This window comes from Ambystoma mexicanum, chromosome 2p (assembly GCF_040938575.1).
Source record: "Ambystoma mexicanum isolate Mex_15411 chromosome 2p, UKY_AmexF1_1, whole genome shotgun sequence".
NCBI lineage: Eukaryota > Metazoa > Chordata > Amphibia > Caudata > Ambystomatidae > Ambystoma > Ambystoma mexicanum.
In genome coordinates, this window is record NC_090923.1 from 972,068,637 (window position 1) to 972,084,223 (window position 15,587).

Consider the following 15,587-nt stretch of genomic DNA (forward strand, 5'->3'; position numbering starts at 1 on the left):
AGGTTAATAAATTCTGCACAGTCTTGAGGGGGGCCCACTACTTGTGCGAGGACATCCTTTAGCTCTCCCCGCAGACCCCTATGAAATAACTTGGTTCTCTTCTCTGCAGGCCATTCAGCTTCAACCACAAGTCTATTGAACGTGGCGATATATGTCAATAGGTCTTGGTTCTCTTGATGAAGGGATAGAAGTTTGTTGTCTAGAGCCTGTCCATGAGTACGACGGGCGAAATGTTTTTCCATTTCCTGTTGAAAACCCCTGAAATCGCGTAACAGAGGATCGTCTTAAGTCACAAATGGTACTGACCAGTCTGCAGCACTTCCGCTCAAATAAGATAACACAAATGCGACCCGTGATTGGTCATTTGGAAAGGCCCTGGGCCTGCAAAGGAAGTGCAGACGGCACTGGTTCATAAAAGTGGCATATTTCTTAGGATCCCCAGTGAATCGCTCCGCTGGCGCCAAGGGAACTGCCCCAGGAAGGGTTATCTGAACAGGGCTGGCTGATGGTACTGGCATTGTAGGCACGTTTCGCGGCAATGGAGCATGTCCCGCTTGCGACTGGAGAAGTTGTCAGCTTAGGTCATCTGTTCGTTCCTTAGCAACTATCAACTCCCTCCTCAGGGTGTTGGTCTCCTGCCGGGCTGCGTGTACTTCGGAGGGTAACTGTCGTAACATTTGGGCTAACTGGTCGGTTTCTGATGTTTCCATGATGCCCAGGTGGATTTTTGGTGCGAGGTTTTGCGTTCTGTAATACTCACCTGATATCCACGTGGACGCCTCTCGGCCGTCTGGACTTCCGACCACTTCGACACTTCCCTGGACTTGCTCAACCAAGCACAGGGCCTGAAACACAGTATTATCAGAGGTCAATTCCCAAGTGGTCTTGCTTGTCTGGCCCCCCTTTTCTTCCCTGGGTCCCAACCTTCCCCCGGACCTCTCCTCACCTTGTTTTTTGATGTGGGGCGCTCTCCGTCCTGCCTTCGATGCAGGGGTGCGTTGAGTGTTGCGGGCTGGAGGGTGCCTAGTTGCTTCACTGGCACGGGCCCGGCGGACGGGGCTTGCTGCGGCTTTAGCCCGACCGGTAATTGGAATGAGTCTTACAAAAGTTCTGATGGCTCTAGTCCCTTTAATACTGTGTCTTTCTTTCCTTAGATGATGAAGGTCTTGAGGATGGTGATGCGATGGTGAAGTAAGTAGGAATGCGGAGCGTGATGCTTATTGGCTTCCTTAGCACTAACCAATGTTCGTCTTTTCCGTGTCCTTTTAGGTGCCGCAGTAACCCAGCATGGAAGCGAGCTGAGGAGATGAGCTGCGGTGAGAAAGCGCGATGTGCGGTGCCTCTTAAATGTTTTGCGCTAACCTGATGTGTCTTTTCCCCTTTTTCAGATCAGCGGGATGCTCCGGAGCAGAAGTTGTCCGATCGACGGGAGTTCAGGTAAGGATTAAACTCTATTTGCAAATTCGAGAGAGATAAGTATTGCAGAATGCTTACTAACGTCTTTTCTGCTGTTCTTCACGCCTTTGGTAGGGCGCGGCATGCCGAGATGAAAATGACTCTGCCTTAGGAATCCGCAAGATTGGGAAGAGCTGGACAGAAGTTGGATGCCCTTCGAGTTGGCAACTAAGTTCTTATTCTTGCAGGTGCGCTGGCGCTGAACAAAGAAGTGGACCTCTTCAGGAGATCCGAGCACGATGAGTGTCACGCTGCAGGTGCAGAGAAACGCAAAGCATGTTTCTCAGGCCGGGTGTGGTTTAAATAGGCTGTAGGTATCCCAGGTATCCCTGGGCTGAGCCACACCCGAAAGACTAGACCGCTCATCCAGTTCAAGTTACATGGGGGCATCCATTGCCCCATAATACATTGTAAGTCCAATACTAAGTGGATCTCAGGACTGTGTGTGAGCTTGGTGCCAAAGGTGCCAAGTCTGAGTCCAAGTAGGTGTCTGGGGAGATGGAGAGGCCCTTAGGGGCCAACTAGGTGGCCATGACATGGCTCCAGCCTAATATGCCAGGGGCCTGGGGGCAGGAATCATGACAGAAACTTCTAATGCAGCAAATGTACTTTCTGTACATATTCTGATAATGGCATAACAGAAATTATGTTACCGAATGGATCAAAACATCAAATCAAAGATTTCATGAATTGCAATACGAATTTCGCTGTCTATGCAATAAAATGTCTATGTTTGAAACTTTACATAGGAAGTACAACGTAACCGTTGAAGGTGAGGTTCTCAGAGCATTTAAGGACAATCAAAAATAGGGATTAAAGATAACCATTGGGACAGCATTTTGCATCAGAATACCCACAGGATAAAGCCGACGAATACAATTCTTCGGACTGGAACATGTTAATATGCCAGCAAGAGGTGGCAATAGAGAAAGTCTTCTACGAAAACGTGAAGCCAGTTGGATTTGTAATTTGGATGTTTGTATAACTGGTTTAAATTTTGACTCAGAGATGGGGCATTTCTTATGAGTAATATTAAGTACAAATATTGGAGACAAAACAATGTCATAACATATTTTTCTTGAGATATATGCATGTTAAATTCAGCCGCAGCAATTGAGGTTTATATAAAAATTATTATTTTTTTCTTTTCTGCAACATCGTTATACATCATAGAACCCGGAAAGGTTGAGTCCAATAATTATCTCCAAAGGCCCTTCATGTTGAATTGTCAAAAAAACATACAGCGATTCCAGCACAACAGATATAGTCTATAAGGATAGTATTCAAAAGATTAGCAATACTGAAACTTAACGTGAGTGTTTTAGTTTATAACAAATTATCCCTTTAAAATCCTTTTTCTTGCCCATCAGCACAAATTTATTCATCATTATGAAGCATCGACAATTCATCCCATCTAATATGAGTTTTCGACATAAACACTAGTGATAAAAGAATGGATAATTCCTATTCGAGATGACGTCTGGAACGTAATGACGTCATTACGCACGTAAAGCGCAAGCGTCAGCACGTCGAAAAATAAAAGCGGCCATCTTTAGACCAGTCATTGGATTATCATGTCAATTTGACCCGCGGAACCAGCGAGGAGGTTAGGAAAACTTCCAGAGGTAAGAAGACATAGCGGCAAAATACTTAATTTTCATTGAATAATGAGTATCTCAAACAGAATCAAATGAGAATCATTTTGTATTTGTAGATATAAGAAGAGTGAAACTGATACATTACAAATTGGAGGCACATCTGAAAACCCCAATTACAAATCATAGAACATTAAGCATTGAAAAAAACCGGTTGTGACACAGGAATAAGGATGTAAGTGTCTACCTTAATTATCTTACATAAATTGTATACCGCAATGCTGCATCAAGATTATGTATGCCAATGATACATGCAAGTATAACCTTTTCGATCACATAATCCACAACACATTTTCTCTTCTTCCCACACATACCTTTTAGAAATCATCAACAGATAACTAACGGATATTTATAAAATATCATTGAAAATCAAATACTGAAAAAGAGCGACTCTAACATAGGAATAAGGATAAATCCACAACAGACAATTTTCCCTCCTGGGGAACCCTTTTACATGATGGGGAAACATGTGTAGAGGGATTGAAATGAATTGAGCACAAACGAGGGATTGAAACAAACAAATAATTGATAAAAAAACGATTGGTGACAACAAAGTAATTTTGTTTTCAGGAAACAGTCAATCGTATTGTGAAAACTTTGCAATTGTACATTTAAGGAACAGTGTATGGCACTGTGAAAACTTTTGAGTAAATTGCATCATAGACAAAATCACCAATTAGGATTTGTGAAAATAATAAACACAAAAAAATCTCTTTGGAACGCACAACCAAGAGTACTTGTATTCTTTCTTTAATAAGAGGTCGCCTAGGCTTGGAGACGAGATGAGGGGCTGAGCACGGGAGGTGGCTAAGTGGTGTTGTCCAGGCGGCACAGGAAGATTTTTTCATCTCCCATCTTGCAGACACAGTGTATGTGGGAGTTCCAGGCCATGTGGTGCAGTGTGGCCCAGTCTCTTTGCCGGGGACCAGGCGGCACTGGTAGGAGGAGGAGGCTACAGTCGGAGAATGGTGGCCCAGTGGAGAGGTCTCTGTGCCGGTGGCCGGGTGGCACTGGTAGGAGGCTGCAGATGGAGAATGGTGGCGAGTTGCTCCTGTTGGTGGCGCCTCAGAGCTCTGCTCACTGCTGCAGACAGCAGACTAATGGTGATGTTGCTCAACGAGTGCGTGGACGCGTCACCAGGCAACTCACGCAGCTGCGGGTCACAGCGACGGAGTGTGGCCAGGAGACCAAGGTTGTATCCGCGCCATGCAATTAGGAGCGCGCCAAGAGTTCAGGGGCAATATGGTTACCGTGAGTTGTTCGGGAACTTGCGCAGTGGCTAATGGGTGTCCTGGTGTCAGGTCCCTGAGTAAATAGACAGGGAATAAACATTGGGAATAAACATCATTAATCATTTTTAGTCCCATAATTGTATTTAATTTAATTGAGGTGTCATATTTAATTATTTGTTATTCTTATTCCTAAATTGGTTTGGGCCTTAACTTCTGTTCTCAGAAAGCAGGCGGGAACACAAGCCAAGATGGAGGGCAGAAACTGGAGTCTTGATTGGTTTTCAGGAAAACAATGATCTGCTACCAACATTCTAAACTGCCTTTCATTTTAGAAATCTTCTGAGCAAGTCATGTTTTTGTTTCTCTCTAAAATATTTGGCCTAGTTTCTCTTTTAAAGACTTTTAAAACTAGAGGAATTTCACCTTCATCTATATTCATCCTTCCTGATGAAAACTTCAGAAAATATATGAAGATTGATTCAAGTCAAGTTTCATGAGCTAAGTAACATTTTGGAATTTAGTAAAGTCCTTGTGCTGCACAGTTATAAATGAACAATCAGCTTCGATACAAACAGTTTTTTCCCTTTTTACTTTCTTTGCGTAGTTAGGGGTTAACTTTTCAGGATCTCGTTTTGTTTATAGTTTTACAAGAGAGTTTGCGCATGTCCGTTCTTGTGTTTTGAATGGACAGGAAGAGCCAGTGTGAACCTGAGAGTCAGTTTAATTTAATTAATCTTGTTTACCTCATAGAGTTTATCGCGTCGTGTGCTAATAGTATCTGATGGCTGTGTGGAGGGGCGTTCGGCACGTTTTTCCTTTTTAAGAAGAAATCCAGTCTTCAGGGAACCGCGGGCGCGATTCGGAGCAGAAGGTGAGATCAGATACTTCCTTGTTTTCGGATGAGGCCTGAAATGAGGTAAGCTCGCGCACGTCTGTTTTTTCATTGCGGCGCGCTGAATCTTCTGTGTTTAAGGCACGGAATTTAAATGAACATTGTTTGTTTGCCAGTTACATTTTATGCGAGAGTTGCAGTGACAGAAGGTAGAAATAGTACAAGTTATCGAACTTCATTTTTTATTCAACATTCAAAATTTACATAGATATATATATATATTTAATTCTGAAAAAAGGCGCAGACTCAGTACAAAAATACATATTTAATAAAGTCTGAAAAAAGGGCAGAGACTCAGCACAAGAAAATAAAATTGAAAAGAAGAACTGCATCTTTATCATCATTGAGTTGTTTTCAAGTTATGACATTTGGCATTCTTTTTGACGCTTCCTAAAACCCAGCAGGGAGAGTTATCTTTAAGAATTCTTGAACATTCATAAAGGAGGCAAAGAAAGATTTTTTGTGAGATTTAGCCCTGTGAACTCATTTCTGTATGCTGCATCTCAGAATCACAATGAAACTTAAGGAGTCAAAGAATTTACATTTATGAGATGGTGCAATTCCTTTTTTGAACTCAAGTGTTTTCATCAAAATTGATTTCTAGTTTCCTTGCTTTGTTTACAATACATTGTTTTCTCAAATCTGGACAAAATCTTAACATCCAAAATCCATTCCTCCACCATCGGCTTCTTCCGTGTCTTCCAGACCCTTAACACCTGTTTAGCCGCCACCAACAACACTTTGATTACCCCACACAACATCACCCAACTCACATTCCATCCACCCCTGTACAATAATAAGATGACCGCTAAGGGATTGCGTGGATAAACAATATACCAAATTTAATCAACTCTGTCAATAACCTCTTTCCAAAAACTCACCACTCGTTCACAATACCACAACATATGTATCAAAGTACCTTGTTCTTTCCCACAACCACAACACCGATCATCACCAACTAACCCCAATTTACACATACATACTGGGGTCCGATATACTCTGCCCAAAATCCTTTGATGTATGTAGCGCAATTACAAATCTACTTTGGCAGTCGATGGCACTCTCCAAATCTTTTCCCATTCTCTCGGCGTAAGTTCTCTGCCCAACTCCTCTGTCCACGACAACCTCAGCTTGTCCCACGAATCCAACCATTGCCCCTCTGGTTGCATAAACTTTATGAGGAGATGTGGGGGTTGACCTTTATGGGTGATGCTAGTTTGGTTTTTGGAGTGGAGTGCATTGGTTTATTAACATTAATGTGTGTGGGGGGGGTTGTGTAGTCTGTGTGGCTGTTTTGTGTGTTGTCATTTGTTTGATGCATCTGGTTTTGTTTAAGGTCAGTCTAAAGTTTTATCTGTGGAATACAGATTTATGGTTTGGACTTTTATATTTTGTTTTCCACTGTTATGTATTTTGCAATTCAATGGCCTAGGATGTTCATTCTGTTGTTTATTGTAACTTGTTGAAAATGTGAAATAAAGAGTTTTAAAATAAAATTGATTTCTAGTGTTCATTTCAGCATACTGAGTAGGATTAATTTCTAAGTGCCATAAAACCTCAATTACTATCATAGAACTAATTTTCCTCTGAGCATTTTGCAGAGGAATTTCAGGTAAAGAGTATAATGTTTTCTTAAATATTATAATATTGTTTAAAGAAAGTTAAGAAGTACATTGAATGTTGTATAACTTCTCATCCATGCAGAGACCGGATGAAGATTGAGGATCCAGTGTCTGAGTTTGTTATTTTATCCACTTTCCCCACAGGGTGTCTCGAACTTAACTGTTTAGTCCAGTTGAGAGCGCAACATCTTATTGGGAATGTGGGGCTCAGCAGCTCCTGCATTGGATTGAAGATTGGTCATGACACCTGGCCACTCCTTTCCTGATGGCAAGTGTGAGCGGAGGTGGAGGAAGCATAGGAGGCAGCGGCAACGGTCGGCTGTCTTTGTGCTTTTGTTCGCTGAGTGCGGCCTGGGGTGTAAAATGAAGAAGGGATGTGTCTCCGGCTGATCCGTGGATATGGGAGACTATTTTATTGACACAGTGGGTGAACTGTCGAGTGAGGAGTTTTGCGGAAGGCGCTCCAGAGTTGTTGCTAATCCTAGGGAATTGGATCCCGACCTATGGGTTGTCTACGTGCAGCTGAGAAGGCTCACTATTTCTGATGTGTAACAAGGTTCAGTTGTGTAAGGGGGAGGCCAGCATTTTTGCTGTTTGAGGTTTATGTTGTGGCCTCTGGGTTAGTGATGTTTTATTCTGGGGTTGATCACGGGTAAATGTTTGTTCTAGGGCATGCTGGACAAAGTTGTGAATGTTTGTGTTGTGGCTCCTGTGTAGCCCGTTAGTAAACATTCTTGGGCCTACTATATTGTGATCAACTATTTTTCTTTTCAGGTTGGCAGCATGGACATGTGGGAGGGGGTTGTTCCTTGCTTTTGATATTTTATTGTCATTTTCCTGCTGTGGGTGTTTTGTTTTATGGGGTTTGGACATTTCGTGGACACGTAGGTGCAGGGAGCAGGTTATGTTTAACTGTAATTACTTGATGTATGCTTTAAACATGTTTCTTTCAGATGTTTGCGCTTTGTTTGTTTTTGCTCCACATTTTTGTGTGTTTTTTGTCCACGTGTTGTGTGTGTGTATGGAAATCGGTGACTTACAGAATGCTGGGCGGGTTCTGCAGGTTGGCGTTGGTTGTTGGTTACAGCCGTGTGTAGCAGTTTTGGCTATTACGGAACGCTGGGCGAGTTCCATGGGTTATGGTGTTTACTGTTGGTTACAGTGTTTGGCATAGTACGGAATGCCAGGTGGGTTTCATGGGTTGTGAGGTTCAGTTTGAGTTTTCACTGTTGGTTACGGTGTGTGGTGTATTACAAAATTCTGGGCGGGTTCCGTGGGTGGTGGTGTTCACTGTTGGTTACAGTGTTTGGCGTGTTAGGGAACGACCGGTGGGTTGTGTGGGTGGTGGTGTTCACTGTCGGTTACAGTGTTTGACTTAGTACAGAATGCTGTGCGGGTTCTGTGGATTGTGGTGTTTGTTGAGTTTTCACTGTTGGTTACAGTGTTTGGCGTATTACGGAACGCCTGACGAGTTCCGTGGATTGTGGTGTTCAGTTTGAGTTTGTACTGTTGGGTACAGTGTTGTGTGACCTATTTTATGGTCAAGTCCATTTTCTGGTACCCGCGTTCCTTTGTGTGGTGCTTCAACTAGGTGTTGTTATGTGAGGAGGGAGTGGAGTTGTTGTTTTAGTCCCAATTGGTGTTGGAATTGTTTGGGGATGTATTTCCAGTTGGGAATTGGAGTTTGGGTTTTCATTTGGTGTGGAAGTGGGTGCCCGTTGTAGTTTACGTGCCAGTTCCAGTTTACGGTTTGCTGGGGCTTGTGCGTGTGGTGACATGTTTGCATTTTTCAACAGGTAATCTTATGGTTTTTCTTCTTTGCTGGAGCATGTTCGCGTTAGGTGTTTAGACCGTGCTTTCTCTGAATGTTTGCCGCTGTGACCATTTGGTGGTATTGGGGTTATTGCTTTGTGGCCAGTGTCTATCGCCATGGGGTTTTTCACAGTTCCTGTTGTTTCCGCACGTGTGGAGTACATTGGTATAACTCTACTGTTTGGTGTTGGGCACGCATGTGTTGGAAGTTTCGCGACGGTCTTTGTTGGTCTGCGTGCTGGCCAAATGTAGGTTATGCGAGAGTTGTTGTGTGAGATGTGGAACCTTCCCTTTGTGATTGTTAGGGAGGGAGAAGTGTTGTAATAGGCTTTGGTGTGTGAGGCGGATTGGTGTGATGTCATGTGGACTGCTGGAGTGTGGTGGGTGACCAGGTTCTATAGTTCTGAGAGTGACAGTTATAGGAGACTAGCTGGCATGGATGGATGCTCCAGTACTCTATCCATTGGTCTTACCTGTTGGTAAGTATGATTACCCCAGGCCGCCCATCCACACACACACCTGCACAAGAGATACACGGACACATCCATGCGTTTCAGGGTCCCCGCAGCGAATAGCGCCTTCGGGTGCCTCTTTATTAAACCTGCATGCGCAAGCCGGAACGAGGCTCGCGCATGCGGACAAACAGTCATACGCTCTGTAACATTCCTCCTTTTCTTTGAACGAAAAATAGAACAACAACCCGATATATTGCAACAACCCAACCTGGGTCAATTATTAACGCCCCTGTTGCTCAGGAATCGGTGTCCATTACATAGTCCTGGAATCAGGCTGGACACCTCCTCGCCTACCTGCTCGGGTACCTCCGGCTCGTGTCCTAGGCCAGTCGTGGCGTGTTGTGATGCTGGAAATGCAACGGAGGGACAGGGCCTCTGTATCCTTGTCCTTTACTGCCTTTTATCGTGTGTTCTGTTGTGTTTTCCGCGCAGGAGTTCATGTGGGATTCCTGGCGGTGCAGCTCTCTCTTTTGGTTTTGGTGAACAGACCCATGGGATACCCTTATGGCACCCATGGGTGGGGATACAACCCTGCGCCCCTAGTGTATGTTTTTGGGCACCTGTGTGTGGCCCACAGAGCAGGGTATGGGCTGGTGGCAGCTCTATGCTGAATTTGACAGGTACCCTGAGTATCCTCCATTTTGGGATACCAAGGCCCTGCCATTGGAATCAGTTGATTCCTGATAGGAAACAAGATGGCCCCTGTGGCCTCTTGCTTTCTATTGCCTGTTACCTTGTTTTCCCAAAGTCCTGGGAAGCCCTGACTCTGTCCCTTCCCCCTGACCGGTGGAAGTTCCGTATATGGTGTTGTTGTGAAGTCCAGGCCAGACTGGCTGGAGCCTTCCCAGTGACTGTATGTTGTGGGTACACCCTGAGGGTAGGAGCTGGGTGAATGGAGTGTGTGACGAATACGCATTCTGTGTTGTGGGTGTCTAGTATCTGGTGTTTGACACAATGACTGAGACAGCCCTGCCCGAAACTGGTATGAATGCAGCGTGGAGTGTTGAATGGCTGGGTACTTGTCCCAATACACATAACTTGTTATGAGTGTCTGGAGAGAAGTGAATGGCCTGAATGCACTATGCACCTGATTGGCTTCCTGCCTGCATGAATGCCCTTCTGACCGATTGGTTGCCTGAGTGTGACCCAGCAGAATGAATGGGAGATGAACTAGTATATCTGGGGGCCTCTCACTGCTAGAATTCGTGTTCAGAAGCTGATGTCCACTACGACGAGTAACTGAAGTAACTGAAGCTTGACCTTGAAGCCCTGCTGGACGAGAAGAATTGCTGTTGCTCTCCTTCACAATCTGAAAGCTGCTGTGCCTCCAAGGACTGACCCAGAGAGGACCTGGTAAGGTGCCCTCTTCCCGAGCTACGAGGCACAATCGTGCACCAGCAGATTTTTGCCAAAGCTCCCTGGTAGACAGACCTTCGACAGGCTGCCGACCCGAGACGGGGACCGCCGTGGAATCACAAAGAGAAGCGCCCGGACTGTTGTCCGCCACTGTCGACGAACGCCGTCGCCGACTGGTGCCGCCGTGCTCCGGTTTGCCTAAGAACTTTCGAATCCAAGGACGCTCTTGTCCGCATCGTCGCCGATGTATCCTGCTGGAGAAGGCCTGACCGTCGACACACCAAGGAGCATCCGCTGGTGGGTTCCCCGGCACCTAAAGACCACAGAGACGCCGACGACTCAACGCCCTTGCTGGGCCACAGTTCTTCAACATCTCTTTGCGGTCCAGAACTACCATCACCGAGGTGCCCCGCACGCCTCTTCCTTGCAGGACGCCAATGCTCTGTCGTCGACGAGCACCGCTAGGAAAGAAGCTGCCACTTCACCGCTGTAGTTCACCCTGTTCTCCGTCGGACGTTCGACGACCCGTGACTCCTGCCTTAAAGGGAGGACACTCAAGAAGGGCCATCGATTCCCCGACAACGAACGCTACAATTCCAGGTACATTGGGGCTGCAGAACTATTGTAGAGGGAAATAAGACTCGTAGAACAATATATGGACTGGGCTTGTGATACATCTTTGCTTTACAGGTTGCCCAGGTGGGGGGATCGCCACACAGAATTGTGCCTAGTTGGTAAAGGCCAGTATTCTGCCAATTGTTCAACCATCTTGCTTTCCTTCCCCTCTCTACTACTGGTTTCATCTTGACAGTATCGTTGATGCACTTTAATGAGATCTGATAATAATTGTGGTACCACTTTAGAACTGTATATATTTACCATTATTGATTTTCTGAGCACAAAGTGAGTTATTGTGATAGTGTACATAACGTTGAATATTAATTATATAAAGACTGTGTTTTAACCAATACAGTGTGTGGACATTCCGTTGTGCATGGCGACTACACTGTACTTAAGAACCAGCCTGCATCACCTCCTGTGAAGCTAGGCCTTGATTGGTCGACCACGCACCAATAATAGAGAATCTTGGCTGGGGTCCTCTGTGCCTCTCCTCTACCATATAGAGAGCAGAAGTACAGACCCCCCTCCAGTCTTTACACGAGTCCACTGGTGAAGTGTCCCCTCCACCGTCGTCATCTTCGTTTGTCGGGGCGATGTTTGGTTCCCCTGGCTCGTTGCCCCCGTGGCCTCCCTCGGACGGACGGCCCTCAATCTTTTTGAAATATGACACGTTCCGTGTCACAGTTCCACGTCGATCCGCCGCGGTTATCATGGATCCCTTGACATGGGTAACATCCATGGGCTGGGGTTCGTATGTAAGGGACATCTTCCCCTGTGGGTGGCGGTTGCGCACCAGCACTGTGTCTCCCACCGAAATGGCAGTGTTTTGTAGATTTCTCTGGCTGCTCTCCTTCTCGTTCAGCGCCTGTCGCTCCTCTCGGACTCGGTCATTGTCAATTGTTCCTGGTTATCTTCCCTACACCTCAGGTATGAGACCTCTGGGGCAATGCTTAAACAGTGCTTCTGCAGGCGCTACTCCAGTGGACTGATGTGGAGTTGCCCTATACTCCCTTAGGAATTCGAACAAGTTCTTACGTAGCTCACCTCCACCATTCAGCGATATTCGGAACACTTTGTTAAACGTACGCATGAACCTTTCCGCTTCCCCATTGGCCCTTGGCCAGAGGGGAGTCACTTTTCGATGCCGTATGCCCCGGTACTCCATATACTTGGCAGTATGTTGGCCTTGAAATCGCGGGTCATTGTACGAGCATAGTTCATATGGAAAACCATTGGTGGCAAAAATCTTCTCTAGGGCCAGTATCGTATGATCGCAGGCTGTTGATTCAACCAGCTGAATTTCTGGGTATCGGGACCACTGGTCAATCACCACCAGGAAGTACGTGCCCCGACTTGTGGACCCAAAGTCCGCGTGTACGGTGCCCCATGGCTGTTCGCTCCTTTGCATAGATTGTATTAGGGGTCCCCTCTCTGCCGGACTGGCAGCCCGACATGGAATGCACAGATGCACATATTTGCTGCACATGTAAGCGCGCCTTTGTTTTGCTGTGCCCTGGTGTCCCTTGTGGGCTAGGGCCAACACTTTTGCCACCAGTGTGCGAGGAATGACAATCTGCCGTCCTCTCAGCATCAGTCCGTCTTCAAACATCGAGAGATCATTCCGGGCCCGCCACAGTGCTTGCATGTCTTGCTGGGCACCCCTCTCTTTCCTGGTGTTGTTGGCCAATACCCCTTTCCAGTCAACGCTGTCCATGGCCGCCTGAATGCCTTGAAACATCTTGTCCATTCTAGACGCTTCCACCAGCTCCTGGACTGTTAATGCCACAGGCATTATGTCCGGCCTGATCCAGGGTGTCGAGACAAATAATCTGCAGGATTGTTGGTTCCTGGCCTATACTGTAGTTTCAACCCATATTCGATCAGGACAGCATCTATCACTCTATCCGCGTGGGCGGTTTAGAGGACACGCCAGCCATGATGGGGATCGGCGGCTTGTGGTCTGTGATGACCACACGGGCTTTCCCAGAATGTACAGGTGAAAGTGCTTACATCCCCATAGGATGGCAAGTACCTCTCTTTCAATCTGCGAATACCGCTTTTCTGTGTCGGTTAAAGCCTTGCTGGCGTATGCAATTGGATGCATCTGTCCCTGTGTGTCTGCCTGCAGCAGCACCGCACCCAATCCTACCGGGTTGGCGTCCACCACTATTTCTGACTCTCTCTCTGGGTTAAAGTAGGCCATCGTTTTGCTGCCCTTCAGCGCTGCCTTGATGTCTTCAAACGCTTTTTGCTCTCTGGTAGTCCATTCCCAGACGACATCATTTCGAGTGAGTGCTCTCAACGGCTCCGACAGAGATTCCAGATCCCGGATGAACCGCCCACACTAGTTCACCATCCCCAGGAAATTCCTGACCTCCGAGGATGTTTCAGGGGGCGCTGCTTCTTGTATGTCCCGCACTTTCTCTGGGTCAGGGGATATGACCCCGGCATGGAAAACAAATCTAAAGAATTCGATTCGGTCCTTGAAGAATTCACATTTTCCTTTGTGCAACGTGAGGCCTAGGTTCTTGATCCTGTCCAATGTTCTTTCCAGTCTTTTTATATGCTCCACCTTGGAGGAAGTGAAAACCAAAATATCGTCACTTACATTTTTCACGCCATTTAGCCCAGCGAGGGCACCCCAGATGACGTTTTGGAAGACCTCGGCAGCTGACGAGATGCCGAAGCTTGGTCTTTTGAACTGATACAGGCCCTCATGCGTTGGGAAAGTCGTTATATAGCGGGACTCAGGGTGCAGCTCCAGCTGATGGTACCCAGAGCGGAGGTCCAGTTTAGAGAATACCCTGGAACTCACCCACTATATCATCCAATGTCGGTGTTAAATGACACTTTCGTCGGATCGCCATGTTGGGCAGCCTCATGTCTACACATATGCACACGGCCCCCGGCTGCTTGGGCTTCGCCGCTACCACGATTGGGTAGACCCATGGAGTGGGACCTTCAACCCTTTCAATAATGTCCATGTCCACAAGAGCTTGTAACTCATGCGCGACTTGCATCCTCAGGTGGAACGGGATCCTCCTGTGCTTCAGTGCCGTTGGCCTCAATGACTCGTCGATATGGAGGCGTATGGGTTCCCCCTTGAGCTTGCCTATGCCTCTGAAAATGTCTACATATTGTTCCATGATGTGTTCGATGTCCGTCATATACACTGACATAGCGAAGTGTACAATGTTAAGCGCCTCCGAGGCCGCAAAGCTGAATAGTGAATGGGTGCTTACCTCCATGACATAAAATCTGGCTTTTATGGATTTTTGTTTGTGAGTGACTGGCGCCACAAATGCCCCTTTTTGGTGGTAGAGGCGTGTCTCCTCCAACGGTGTGTATTCCCGCTTTGGTGTTCTCCAGCGCCGATGGGCCTGGTAGAGCTTCATAATGTTCTGCCGCTAAGACACACACTGATGCTCCCATGTCTATCAGTATTGGCGTTGGCGTTGCTCCGATGTTGAACATACATGTGGGCTGTCGTTGCTTCCTTATGCCAGATGCTATATTGGAGATGAAGAACACCTCTTCTTCTTCCTCCTGTTCCTCTGCGATGTCCAGTTCCTGTAGACCTTGTTCTATCGCAGCCACATTCTTAGATTTTCTCGGGTTGCCTACTCTTTCTGGGCCCCTGGTTGCAGCCACCGGTACCGCTGCCCTGCATACCCTTGCGTAATGTCCTGACACCCAACATCGACCACATACTCTCGCCTTTGCTGGACACCCGCCCGCATGTGGGAGATCGTAACCACAATATTGACAGTGAAGCGTGTGGTCGGGTTTCTGAAACCCTTCAGACTTTTTCTGAGTCCAATGCTGTTTTTGGGTAGCTGCGTGTCCTGCGGCAAAAGCTTCCTCACACTTCCCGGGGTGGACTGCTGCGTCCATACGGGCCCCCTCTGCTCTCCGCCAGTTCATATGCTCGCCCCATGTCCAAAATTTGCACCAGGGTGAGGCCGGGCTCATGGAGTACCTGCCTTCTCAGCTTCCCTAAACTGCATCCTTGAATAAGTTAGTTGCATACCATGCCTTCTTCATTCTCCCACCTACATGTGCCAATTGTCTTAATCTACCACAGAACTGGTCCAATGTCTCTTCGCCAGACTGTTTCTCCGCACACATGAGAAACCTGTCATAATCCATATTTGCTAGAGCTAGAAAGTGATTCTGTAGGGCATTCTTGACAGCTGTATATGTTGTCGCCTGCGTGATCAACGACTCAAAGATACGATGCACCTCCGATCCTGCCGGGTATAGCATGGTCGCCACCTTGGCATCACCCTATGTCTCGCCAGTGGCCCTAAAAAACATTTCCAGCTTCTTCACCCATAATAACCATGTGGGGCCCAGCTTGGACGGGGGCCCCGATAAATGAAATTCAGGCATGGGTGCTAAAGTACCTTGTTGTCTGCGTGGTAATG